General features: G+C 35.0%; 1 protein-coding gene across 4 annotated transcripts in view; it reads left to right on the forward strand.

Annotated features, from left to right (window-relative positions):
- Eip74ef (Ecdysone-induced protein E74) overlaps window positions 1–14,526 on the forward strand; it is a 188,081-nt gene that overhangs the window by 19,447 nt on the left and 154,108 nt on the right. The gene's annotated exons all lie outside the window — the stretch shown is intronic.

Genomic DNA, 14,526 nt, shown 5'->3' on the forward strand with positions numbered 1-14,526 from the left:
CCTCCTTCCCCCGACGTATGTTTGTATATACTTTCACGCTTGACGCTTTGCGTCGAAGGGACACTTAAATTTAAGGAGAAAAACTGGATGGATTTAGCTACGTCGGAAGTTAATAGATTCATGATTTCGATCGCGCCAAACATTTTTAGCCTTTTAAAAATATAAAATTAATAATTAATTTGTGAGTTAAAGTAAAGATTTGCCGTGTAGAATTAAAAATTTAATTTTTACGAATTTTTTTTGTACAGTTAGGTACTCTATAAAATTTTCTTGTAACAGTCATTAGATAAAATAGTTAGTTCGACATGAGATGATATTTTAAAATTAAATTCTGCAAGACAAATCTTTACTTTAATTTACAAATTAAGTACGAATTTTATATTTTAAAAGGCTACAAGTGATTTGCAAAATTTATAAATCGTGAAATGTATTAGATTTATTAACTTTTAACGTAACTGATCCGACGATCAGTTTGTCTTTAATTGGTTACTGACATTTGTAGTCATTTATGATCATTCGGGAAGACATCTACGACGATTAAAAATCAATTCAAATTAATTAATATTGTGTATTATATATATAATAGGGATTTTTGCTCGCATTTGCCTGCATTTTTAGTAAAATAGAGTTAAGTAATAATAAATTAATAAATATTTGCGATATAAAAATACACGAAAAACCGTGATAACTCTGAATCCGTGCAACTTCGAATAGACGAATTCTCGCGCATTCGTTCGCATGATTTCGTGCGCTCAAGAGAGATTCGGCTATATTTTATCAAGTATTTTCAGCCTAGGCCAATCTTCGGCCCTCAAGCGGTTCTCCCGCTCCTTTTCGATTTGTGGCCTCTGTGGTTCTGTTGGCTCAAGCGCAGAGAAAACTCGTAGACCTCTAATATAGTTAAAATATTTATAGTAAATTGGTCCACATGTGCACATCTCTTTTTCTATCTCGATTTAACATTTAATTTTATTCTTTTTGTTTTTACATTCATACATTTGATATCTTTAGGCAACTAATAAAAAGATTATTATTTTTATAGTTATAATTGGAAGAATGAAAAAATGTTTCTTTTACATTATAGGAAAATTATCGTGAGTTGTAAGGAATCTCGCGTCAACTTAGAGAAAAATACTATCATGATTATTCTCATTTTGTGGAGAGAGAGAGAGAGAGAGAGAGAGAGAGAGAGAGAGAGAGAGAAGTGTTTTATTTATGTTGTATTAATATTGTATAACTTGGAGTTGTAATAAGTTTAAAATCATCATTGGGAAATATTAGGAAATTAATCCATTATAGAGAAACGTTTGTATATGCGTGGCACGATGTAATATAAATTCTAGTTATATTCTACTTTATTCTCTCCCAGTCCTTGCTCTCTCGCTTTTCTCATCAAGCTGTTACGTGGCGACCTTCGAAGCGCCCAAGTCCGAGGGCCAAAACTGTCTGGTGTATGTGTATGTTCGATAAATATTGCCATGGCGCGAATCATAAGGGCCCCGTATATGCGTAAGAGGCCTTGAAGCCACGTGGACTCCGTCATGGTCGATTCCGAAAGATCAAATATCGGTGCTCGTTGTGTTTATAAATTAAAAATTATTTCCGAAATGTGAAAAAACAGAGGACGGCATGTGAATTGAAAGAAAGTACTCGCATCGATTTAAAGATTGAAAATACACAACTCCTTGAAATTCGTGAAAGTTTGATGATTCAAAGAGAAAAGCATATATATATATATATATATATATATATATATATATATATATATATATATGTATATTTTATTTCCTTTTTCAAAATTTGGATTTAAAAAATCTAGTCAAAGTTTTATTTTAAAAACTTTTCCATAACATTTTTATATTTATTTACTCTTTTTCGAAATAAAAGCCTCTTGCTTTTCTTCATTAATTTGAACAATGGAATATTAATCGAGTTACGTAAGTCATTCTTTTTTCTCATTCCCGTAACGTCCTTGTATATATTTTTTTCCTTCCGGAAAAAAAAAATTAGCAATCGTAATGGAGACAACTCGTTGCCGCGGCCGCGTTGTATTTTCGTCTTTATATACACCTTGGCAGCGAAATGCACGTATTATATGACCTTGAAAGACCCGACGCCATGTGAATGTTTAACCGTCATTGAATTCGATCGCGCGTAAATCCTATTCCGCGTTCACGCGCTTGTCGGATAGCGCGGATAATGTGTTGATAGTTAATGACAGTGCTCGTCGATCGCGAAGTGTATTTTCTCGTACACGTGGAAACAAATCGTGTGCGACGTCCCTGAACGCGCCACCACGTGGATCGCCTCGTGTTTACCTTCACGAGAAGTCAAATTAGAACTACGCATTATATATATCTATATTCACTACACACTTACATACGTGAAAAGTTTACGTCGCACCCTCGTGTTTCTTCAATGATAAATTATCGTTAGGTTTGGCGGTAAAATATGAGAAACTGATAATAAACTATAACGAGATAAATTTTTAGTGTGCTAATATAATGTATTTATAATACGATATTGAAATATAAAACAAGATATAACATATAAATATATATATCATTAAGATTATAAAATATGTATTTTTTTTTGCAACATTATTTTTTGCAACATTAATTTTTAAATTGAAACTCACTCACTCGAATTATTTTTATTTATTATTGTTTCACATCATTATTTTTCTGCGACAAGCTAAAGTTTTAATATTATTATAATAGACAGTTTGAATATTATTTAAAAAACGCTTTTTTCCTTATGAGAAAGAATCTTGAGAGAACACGATAACGGTATGATTAATTTTCATTATTTCCGTATCATCTCATTGATCGCGCATCTGGCCTTCAGAGATGTGTCTGTGTTTATGTTTTCTTCACGATCGTAACAGTACACGCGACGTGGTCGAAAATAATTTTCGCCGCATCGTGACTTCGTCGTAGAACGATTATTTTTCGACCGCGAAGCGACAATGCTGTGCTTATTTCTGAAGCGAGCGTGTAACTGACATGTGTGTCATCGAGTGTGTTTTTAATATCTCGCTTTATCGATGAATTTCAGTAACATTGAGCTATCTCTTTGATGAATAAACCTTTTAATTTTATATTTGTCAAATATAAAAATAGATAAACGACATGCAAGTGTAAATAATTTATTCAGCAAAAATTGTATACTCATTTACATATATTTACATTATTTACATAATCATTTATACTTGTGATTTACAATACTAAATGAGAGTGCAATTTTGCGATTCGATCGAGAGGGGGTTAATCACGACACGATCATTTTTGCGAGGAAATTTTGAGAAATGGAGCAACACCCACATAAACACACACGCACCTGCTCGATCCTCGAAGACGTAAGGACGAGAGCAGCGAGTCGCCGAACCTTGAGGAAGGCTGCTGGTAAAAGTAAATGACCTTACGAAGGCGAAACATGAAACAAGAGACAAGGCGCGCGGGCGGTGCGTCTGTATGTCGTTGCGTGTGTGCGTATGTGCGACCTATCCTCCGTGGGTCTATGAACTCGAATTGGGCCGGAGCCTTGACTCCTGAGAGCAATTCGCGAGTTCAAGTCCCGTCTCTCATCTCTTTCCTTCGTCCATCTTCGCCAAATATCCGCTCTGGAAATCACCTTCCTCGCGATAGCAGGGGGACGACCGACTAGCCGACGTGCGTAACCGCACGCGCGTGTACAGGGCGGCCAGTGCAGGGCACGGGGACCATGGGAAATGCGGTCATGGTCAAGGACCGATGAACCAACCGGGGAAAGCTTCTGCATCGACCTGATCTCATTTCGGATGGTCTCTGATCTCGAGAGGGATTGATTTTGCTGACGCGCGCGATATCGCTCACATTAATGAAAGTTATTAAAGCTGCGTTATCCGGTTGGCAAAAGACGGCTATATTTATTCCGTCTTTTATGCAACACGATCCGGACGGTGAAAAATATTGGGCTTCGTTAAAAATAAGCTGGGATTCATATTTATGATATGCAATAGAATGGTAATTTATTACGATCTAGGAGCAGAAGGTCCTCTCTTTTCTGTGAAATTTTTTATACGTAGCATTTAAATGTAAAGTATATGGAAACTTATGCACATACATACAAATGACGTTTTGGTAAGAATTTGCGCGAACAATCATGTTTTTTTTTTTTTTTTGTCTCTATCGCCTCATATACTCTTTTATAGTAATATGTGCTATTCCGTTAGTAAATTATTACAGTAGATAATAAACTAAATTGTGAATATGCGCATGTTTTGTTACCTAAATTAATTTGTTTTAAAAATTTATCGTTCGTCGAAAATGAATAGAATAAATTATACATATATAATGATATAAAATAGATATAAAATAATTAATCATATTATTCATCACAAGAAATAGAGCACAATAAAGAAGCTTGAAGTATCTTTTTTTTTAAAAATGATGTTTTTTTTTCTGCACGGGACATTTGTAATGTGATTTATGGACGGTTTGAATAATGAATCACAATAATATGTATCTTGCTTTACATTTACATTATACTTAATTGTCGACACGTGTGTGACAAAAAATCGATTTTCGTGCAAAACTTGTAACGTATTTTTAAATACACAACTCGCTAAATTATATATTGAACGAGCTTTTAGTGTGTTGTGATTAGCGAGGACTTGATGTTCGTGTTATTATTGGCAGTTTGATTACGACGACATCCCATCATCGTCCACGTTTGTTGAGTATTGCACACAACAAGGCGCGTAAAATTATGATGAATCGAGTGTTATTGTTGCGATCGATTAAACAATTGCAGCCACGGCTGACTTTAGCTTACCTTACCTTGGAACGGTTTACCTCTGCAAACACGATCGTGTAAGTTTCACCTTAAGGATGCCGGATTTTAAAATACGTCGAGTGCAAGCGCATCGCCCGTCATCGTGGCAGTGGAAATATTTATGAAGACAAGCTCGAGGCTAATGAATGATGCGCCATTTAAATGATAAATGCAGCCTTTCATTTTTCGAATAAGCGTGTCGCGCGTGTTAGAATCTCATTTGTAGCAGTGTTTCTATCTCAATTTGGAAGAGTGCGAGATTTTATTTTAAAGTTTTTAAAAAGCAAACGAAAACAAAGTAAATATAAAAAAAATAAAAAAGATACAATATGTCCAATAATATTTGCTTGATTGCTACGAGCGTTTGAGTGAGGAAGCGTAAATGGAGAGACGACAATCAACTCGTATACTCGCGCGAGATGTAAAATGCATTGCAGTGTTGTTTGCAATAATCAATCATCATGTATATACAGTCGCGTTTCCACGGACATGAGGTAAGATATGCGCGGAATCGATACGTAGTAATCACCAGGAAAAACGAAGGTAACGGCGGATCATTAGCTCGCGTATGTAACATTGACATAAATTTAGCGGCAGTCAAGCGTCATTGTTTTGGGCTTGCAAAAAAGTGTGGTACACGCGGAAATTCTGACAGGCGGAATCTCCGTTGTGAACTGTGACATAATAGACGACACCGCAGAGAGATGTATGGAACGAATATAACGTCACTGTCAACGCGAGAACTCATAATAACTCATAATAAAGGAAGAAGGTTACGCGGATATCCAGAAGGCCACTGTACCAATGTTGTCTCTATGCCATCTTTATTTTAAAAAGTATCTGCGAAAGTAAAAAAAAAAGATAACGGAATGTTAAATAAGACTTTGATACGACCTGCGTCTAAAAATTTTCAGAATAAAGTATGACTTTAGTGGGAAATAAATTTTCTCTAAAACTTTCCAAACATATCGAAAAGTCGAGGAATAAAAAGAATTGCGTGATTTATTAAAATTTTTTGTGTTCTAATTTGTAGCTCTTATAACGGGTTAAGTGATCGTAAAGGAAATTACGAGAACTTTATCTTCCCGTATCAACTTTTACCAGCCGCGTGAGCTAAACGAAATTAAGTGCTCTCGTGAGATTTTCGAGCCGTCCTGAGTTCGACCTTAATTTCGCAGGTAATCAAACGTCGATTAGAGAATATTTACTCTTTAATATTTTATTAAGTATTTAACAAAATCATTTTTCCCTTGTATCTTTTATTATCAGAAATTTTATCTTTATCATCTTTATTATCTGTTATTATCAGAATGAAAGATTAGAGTGTTGAAAAAATATCTCGCTTGACATATATACAAACACACGTAAATAATTATTCTGTGGATATCACAGTATAAGAAAATAAGAAATATAAATAATTTTACACTTTGTTGATTTTGATTGATTTATTCATTAATTTAACTGTCGAGTGAATAATTATATATTTTATCCTCACATTTATTTATAGAATGCTCGTAAAATGTTTTGAAGACAATAATTACTGATGTGTCTCTCTTGTTTTGGTATTTTAGAAAAATAAGCAGAAAATTGCGAATATTTTTGTTTAATTTATATATTAATATAAAATTTATATAATATTTATCTTTTCTTATATCTCTTTTTTACCTTCCTTCTTCAATCGCCATCAACTAATTGGGTTAGGGTCGTTAATCGATCTCGAGTTTGCCTCGAAACACCAACGCTCGCGAAAGAATCGCGAGGACCATTGATCTCCTTGATCCGAAACCGGTTGTTAAAGCAGCGTCATATTAGGGATATGCAAAAGAGACGCAAAAAAGACGTATATCTGATATTCGCGTTTGTTGCTCGGAGTAGTATTTAAACCATAAATTCCTTACCTTTACTATTGAATACACTTTGATTATTTAATGGGCAAATTAAAAACAGAGTTCAGCAAAATATAAGTAATTATATAATTTTAACCTTCGTTAAGAATGAATTAAAGTAATCATATATTAAATTTCTTTAATCAAGAAACGGAAATCGGAAAATGTATCGACATTTTAAATGAACTTAACATATATATATTTAAATATATGATGTAAGTTAATTTTGCTACTAGATTTTATCTATATATAAGAGAATATATCTTTATAAAACGAATCTTATTTATTCGAGGAGAGAAGCTACGATATATATTTAGGTTTCTAATGTACTTTTTATGTCATTAATGTTCTTAGATAAATATGGCATGTGATAAGCGATTAATTGACTCGATTGATTGGACAGCCAAAAGGCTTGATATTGATTAGCTCTTGCAAATTGATGAATCAAAGTCTCGTTTAATCGTTGCGATATCGCGATAGCTAGCAAGATCCTAGGATTGATTAACAGATTTCGGTTTTGCGGATTGATTGATTTCATTCTTGCTTGTGGACCCCCGCGGTTTGCGATAATTGGATCCGTAGGTTTTCTCCCTGCACATACGTATGCATTTCTAGTTGCAACATTGTCAGTATTTTAGTCAATAAAAAAAAATCAATACTTGAAATACTTAATTATAAAAAAATTTTGAAACATTTTTCTCGTGGATACTTCTCTGACGATAATTTTATGCAGTTCATTCATTATGTCCAAGAGTCGAGAATTAAGCATCTATAAATAATTGCATCTTTAAATGATCACGGATGCGTACTTTGCATCGCCGGCTTAAAAACCGTTATATTCTCGCTTGACTCGCGTGTCTCATCGTCATTATAATTTCTCAAGTCATATCATCAGGATATAAATATCTTTCTTCTGTAATCAAATATTTTTTATTAATAGAACTCTAACCGTTTTTTCACATTAGTTATAGAGAATACACACTTGAATTTTTGACTTTACGAGACATCATATTTTAATTATAATTTATATGAGATAAAATTAGTTTATCGAAATTTATCTTTCGGTTCGATCTTGAATTACGTTATATAATTTTAGAAATATACACTGGACCGCGATAGATATCAGATCAATATTTCTTTACTTTATTATTATAATTTTAGGTTCTTGTTCAATAATTTAATTCTATTCTAATACACATCAATTCTTTATTTTTAATAAATAAATTTCCAGTTTTTTTCATTAAAAGAAATATAAAATATATAGATGCGAATCGGCGGAATTTGCACTCTTCTGTACTCTTAACAACGTTATCGAAACTTCTTTATACGTAACAATGTATAGGGAAAAATATTCTCACATACTCGTCACGTGCTGGTCAAGCAGGAATTTTCCAAGGCGCATTGCTTCGCCTAATTTCTCGCGTTACGCGTTTTCATTATTGCATTACTCAGAGTGCAGTGGCTGACGTCAACGACCTTCGATGATTCTGTCTCTCCTCGAGCGAATCTCGCACGATCTTCTTACGAAAAAAACTTAGTTGACTTTAGAACGCTGTATTCCACCGAGCGGAACAAACTGCCACATTTTATACCATTGTTTGCTATAGTACGTGAGAAAAGAGAAAATGTATGTAAAGCTCATTTGTGTTGATAAAACTTAATTTTAAAATGCAATTATCCATTGCATCTCCAAAACCAATTGCTCTAACCTACTTCTAAATTTCATCTTCACACAGAAGACTCATTACGCGTTATATGAAAAAAGTTTTATTATAGTTTTTTTTTACATACAAATATTTATAAAAATTATTTAGCAGAGCTAAGTAAAAATGTGAATAAATGATTATTTATAGTAAAGCATGATTCATTCTTAATAATTAAACTAATTGACGGTGTAACGCATGTAGAAAATTTTTATTATCAATTACATCTCTCTCGTTATATTAATTCATTATATCATTATTAATTTATTATATTTATTATACTATTTTTATTAACATATTACATTATTATTGCCAAAATTTTTTTAATTTGTCGACTCATTTAATTCAGCGTGATTTGATATAATTGTTATGTAAAGCAAATTAATACGTTTTTTACTTACCATAGATCTGTGTGAACAGTTATTTTACATAAATGATTTCAGTGTGCGAAATACAATATAGCGATTCGGTCTGCTATACATAGTGCTCTTAGTCTAGTGTCTAGTCTATTCTCGTGACTGTTGACCAGTCGGGAACATGACAACGACAGATTTTCACGCATGGCGTTGTCAGTCTCTGTCGAGTAGACGCAGATTGTAAAACGGTTTTGCCGTTATTGAAACTCGTCGAACGTATTGAAAGGCGATTGTCGTTACCTTCAAGGAAGTCGTCTGCTTTGTCATAACTATTAAGCGTACGATCCGTTTGCACGCGTATTCAAAATAATACAATAATGGAGAGAAATTTCCCTTTGTCAGCACAATATATTTTCCGGCATAATTCGAAATAATCCGTAATTATTAATCTTTCGATTATATAAAACCCAAAGATTATTAATATCGAATGATATAATTATTCTTTCATATTGCTTTCATATTGGATTTATTATTATTATATTATTGGAAACGTCTATAGAATTTCTAAATTACGTACATATATGTATAATATTCTTGCTATCAGAGATTTTTTGAACTAGAAACTTAGATGTGTGCGTAGGTTTCTTATAATGATGCACGTTTGTGGGGAATATTTATTAATCGCGCAAACACAGAACGAATGCAGTCGAGATGCATTTGTCATAAATTATTTACAGGGGCAAGGCGACGATGGCCACTCACACTCGGTAATGTCCCGCGAGAGACAAAAACCAAGCAGATTCCAGACTTGGATTTTAACAGATGGCGGTTCTTGGCTTCCAGCCGGGCGTGATTGTTGATTTCTTTACGTGTGGCTCTCTCCTGCACATTCTCTCCTTTTTTTCTAGAAATTACCTTAAAAGCACAAAATTTTGGATATTTGATAAGTAAAATTAAAGTTATTTGCAGCATCAAATGTGTGCTAGAATATTAAAGTTAGCTCTAGATTAAATATTAAGAATTTTGCAACTTTCTTAATATAAAAATCGCGATTATTATTAGCACATGGTTCTCTTAATACTAAAGCAATATTGAATTTTTCAAATTTATTTTTAACTCTGAATTAATTTGACATGTATCCATTATTTTGAATAGTTTATTTTACATATTTAATAATTAATTTTAAAAGTTTCCAGTAAAAAATGTTGTCATGGAGAATTCTATGTTTGTTTTTCCTATACCGCGATATCCAAGACGAAAGATCTTGCAATGAATGATGGATAAATTTTCAGTGATTTTATGATTCCGATATTGCGATTCCGAAAAAGGACGTTGAATTCGAGAAGGAGGCTGCGCACGTTTGAGTAATCGAGACAGAGATCCTCGCCTTGCCCGGGGCACGAATCAAGGCCCTTCTTCACGAAGGTCCCTGAGACACGCATGACTCAACCTTATTATTATTGTTAGTCTTACATACACACGTACACACACATACCTACCTACGTGCGATGCGTGTGCTCGACTGCTTACGCGCGCGCGCGAGAGTGCGTACGAGCCTCGACTAGGAAGTGCAAATCGCGACAGCCAACATACTATTCGCGGTGAACTCAACATTCTCATCTCGTCAGGGACGTTTGAGCGGTTATTTTCAACACTTCGCTTAGCGCAGAGTGTAAGTTCATCTCAGACTCATGCGTTTTGGAGAGATTGAGATTATGTGACAAATATATTTATTAGAAATAAGGACGATTATTTGGGATTATTTTTCATTTGTTGTCCGCGTGTTTTTGCGATATCAATTTTCGACCGGATAATTAAGAGAAGCTACGCAGTAAAAAGTTGTGCGTCCATATGTTAAAATTATCACGTTTTGATTACTACTTTAATGTAAAATCAACCTACAGCTGATATGTTATTATTTTTATAACATTTTCATGTATTAACACTCTGTGTACGTCTCTTAGAAACGGAATATTATTTTGAGTGATTTTAATACATCATTAACAATTATTTCAAACAGTCAACATGTTTCAAAATCAATTTAACTTTCTAAGAAAAGTTAAAATAAATCTTCGAGCAATTATGAATTTTAAAATGTTCTATCAATATTTCTTACAAGTTATTGGAACTATTCTTTCATATAGTTTTTAATTAATTTGTATGTTTATTTTTATCACACTTAAAGTGACAATAACAAAAATAAATATAAAGTTTTGTGTCAATTACTTAACACTTTTAATTTTTCAATAAATAACACACAATAAATGAGTTAATATTTTAACTTAAAATTTAGAGTGGATTTCCTGAGACATGCAAAGAATGTTAAAATTAGCATTTTTTTTTTTTTTTTTTACTGTGTATTTTCCACAAAATTTTTTTTTCGTGGTACAAATTTTATAGTTTTTAGATGTGATTTATATTGTTCTACTAGAATAATATCAATTTATGTAAGATAATGCAATTGAAACTCTCGTTGAAGTGAATCCTACTTATACATCTTTCAATTGATTATTACATTCAAAAAGGAGAATTGTAAATTTTGTCATATTTGCACATTCTAGCACGCATATATTTCCATACACTGTTACAATATTGTAAGTTTACACATTTTTCCGGGTTAAAAGTTTGCTATTCAGTGAAGAATGTGCATGTTTGGCGTTTTCCTTTGGTGGGGCGAGAACTGTGGCTCTCGGTAGGTCATAATTGCGTCGTTAAAACGCGTGCGTTATGCACGCGACGTATTCGTTATCGCGCGACACACGCTGTAATTCGTGATTTTATCTCGTGTAACGTCATTACGTCGTATTCGCGACGAGCGCATCGCATTGGCGAGGGATTTCTTCGTAAGAAACATCGAAGGATACGCATACACACAAATAGCAACCGTTGGTTCATAGAATACGCACGCGATAATTGCCGATTGTCGCGCGGATTCGAGGACAATGTGATTTTATGTGTATTTTTTGTTCCTATCGATCCGATTAATCTCACTGCAATGACCTGCCTTACACGCATTCCTATAATCGAAAATAACGTGTCACGATTCGTGCTTATACTTGAATTCAAACTTTTTTTTTCAACTCACACAAGATAATAATCACTCGGAAAAATGAGCTTGCAATTTCAATAAAAATTTTCCAGGTGTAAAAAATTAACTGAAACAGATAAATTATTAGCAAATACTGTGACACTGCATATATTTTGCACTTAATCAATTTAAATGACAGTGACAGAATTTATATCTGTACTATTAGTGTAATTTAGACAGAAAATTTGTCTGCGATGCCTATCTTTAAGGCCTATTGTCAAGGACAATTATATTTGTAATTAATATTTGTCAATGGGATCTAAATTTTCTAGAGGTATTGCTAGAATATTGCTGCTATAAATTCTACGCGTGACAAACAATATTCTAACAGATACAAAAAGTAGCGATAAAATTTAGTTGAGACATCTAGAAATCTATCTACATTAGCAAAATATTTTTTTGAGTGATTAAACATCTTGATTTGAATTTTTATCAAGACAGAGACCTAACTAAAATCGCACGATTAATTTTCTTATTAGCATGTATTTAGCCAGCTAAACTCTCTATGTTCGCTCGAGAATAAATATTTTCTTGATTAACAACAATAACTTTTTTTTAATAAAGATTTGTGTTAATTTTGAAAAAAAAAAAAAAAAAGATTTACATATCCGTGTTTCCACGAGTCTTCATTTCGCGTTCGCGAAACTCTCTGGGTCTCGGTGTGGGCCGGCCTCGAGAGTTTCTACGATCGTCATTACGCCTCCAAGGCGCTCACTCGTCGGCCCTGGATCGACGTTCTACCACTATAGAATCTACTAGTGTAAGAGAGAGAAAGAGAAAGACGGAGAGAGAAAGATAACGCGAGCTAGTTTACTAGAAAAAGAAAGATAGTAGAGATAAACTATTCTGTCTGCCGAAGGAGCACGCATACAAAACAGCGGTCAATTATCGCGCACGGACAATGCGTCCCAAGGTCCATCCACCAATCTTAATCGCATATCATAGGTGTATCTCTGAACGATGTAATTTTACAAAAATGTCTTGGTATATTTTTCAGTAAAACAGGAGCAGGAGGTGGGGGAAAAAAATTACCCTTTTTGAAGCCTGAACGCAACCAGGAGCCTAGTCGTATGATAATCACGTGCGTTTCCGAGATACTTTCCTTTGATACGTGGTTATCTTCGAACTATATCGTCCACTTTCCGCGGGTAATGAAATCCGGAGATGTAAGTCTAGATATGGCTGTACGAGTCCAAGAATCGTCGTAAAATTCGGAGATTGAAGGAATGACGTAGAAACTTTTAGAGTCAACAATTACAAAATATAAAAATGCGTGAGAGCATCTCATAATTTGAAGATCCAAAGGTCGAAGATTTTATTAATTTGAAGAAAATGAAGAAACGATAAATTGCCCTTTCTTGCAAGACCTTTATTTATTAATTATATCTTTCCTTTTGTTATACATTATGAATTTTTTTTTCTAAATAAAAAACGGACGCGCTGTTGTAAGTTCGTAGTAAGTTGTCGCTACTATTTGCAGTCGACGTAAAATCAAAATACGAGGGTTCAACGTCAGCGCATTTCTGAAAGAAAGCACCGAGAAATTCGATTACATGTGTTTTTCGATCCCGTTCGTATAGTACTTGGCGGGGGTCTCCTCCATCCGTTTCTATCTGTCTGTCGTCAGTAGCGATTCCCGCGCTTCTCCAGGGCTCCGGCTAAGGTTATGGTTTGCTCTAGGAGTGCATTAACCTCTGTCGGATCGCGAGAGCACACCGTAGAAGAAACGCAGAAGAAGAACCGTCGCGGGCGCGAGATGGGTCGGTTGGGGGGAGGGGGCGGCGGCCGGATGGCGGAAAGAAACGAAGGGACGAGGGGGGGGGGAGGGCCGAGGGAAGCTCGCAGCAACGTGCACCGTAGGTTCTCGTCGTCGAGAGGCGAGTGCGATGTGGCGAGCGGCTTTTACGGAGTTAGAGACGCGAGAGGAAATCGCGAAGCAGCACGGGACGAGAGCGGGAAGGGGGCGAGCGGACTTTCTCCGGAGAGCGAAAGTGAGAGGGCCCCCCGGGAACGCGCGTTCGTTCCCCTGGCCGCTCGTGATCTAGGGGCCGAAGGGGTTGGGGGAGGGGGATATTCGTGCTTTCACCGTGCCCCCTGCCCACGAGATGCACTTTTCCGCGACGCAGAAGGCGAAGGCGCGCGCGCGCGCGATTCCGCGAGCGGAAAAATATGATTTTAGAGTAATTAATGGAGCAATGGCCGCGCGAAGCGACGAGGAAATGCGGCCTGGTATGGGAGATATTCCGTGTTGAATCTTAGGGATGCACTGCCCTCCGTTGCTCTCTTTCGACGCGGGGAAAGGGGAAAGGGGGACGAAAATTGATGGTGCTGCGAGTTGCATGAAACGCAATTATGGAAGAATAGCGGTGTAACGTGGTGCACACTATAGTCGACGTGTCATCTCAACGCCATTCTTGGCAATAATGCTCGCGTGTGTAAACACGCAAAAGTTGAATGAACCTTAAATACACACGGCTATTAATGCTTTTATATAGTTGGACTTGATTTTATTCTAAATTTATTAGAAAAGATAATTTTATTAAATTTTTTTTATTAAAATATATTACGGCTATTAATCTTTAAATTAAAATTGCATTTATTATATTAACAAAAAGTCTGTTTAAAATAAATGAAAAATAGATTTTATTATATCTTTTTGTCTTGTGGGAGTTTAAAAT

Source organism: Anoplolepis gracilipes, chromosome 7 (genome assembly GCF_047496725.1).
Source record: "Anoplolepis gracilipes chromosome 7, ASM4749672v1, whole genome shotgun sequence".
NCBI classification, from domain to species: domain Eukaryota; kingdom Metazoa; phylum Arthropoda; class Insecta; order Hymenoptera; family Formicidae; genus Anoplolepis; species Anoplolepis gracilipes.